Source organism: Colobus angolensis, unplaced genomic scaffold (assembly GCF_000951035.1).
Source record: "Colobus angolensis palliatus isolate OR3802 unplaced genomic scaffold, Cang.pa_1.0 Scaffold36, whole genome shotgun sequence".
Taxonomy (NCBI): domain Eukaryota; kingdom Metazoa; phylum Chordata; class Mammalia; order Primates; family Cercopithecidae; genus Colobus; species Colobus angolensis.
The window spans coordinates 1,248,064-1,248,331 of NW_012116932.1; positions in this window are offsets into that span (position 1 = coordinate 1,248,064).

Consider the following 268-nt stretch of genomic DNA (forward strand, 5'->3'; position numbering starts at 1 on the left):
CAGGCGTGCAGCCCAACTTGCAGCCTCCCTGTCTTGGGCAGGAATCCCAGCTCCCGCCCCCAGCCCCCTGCTTCCTGTCTCTCAAGCTCTGGTGGCTAATTAGAATCTAGCTGGCGCCACGGATCGGGAACCAGGGACGCCCAAGTCCCCTCTTTCCTCTCTGGGAGACCTTCAGGGTAAGCTGGAGACAGGCAGGCGGGGTGGGAGGGGGGCACTGCCTCCTCCTGTGGGGGTGGCGCAGGGGGGATGTGGGAGGGGTGAGAATTGT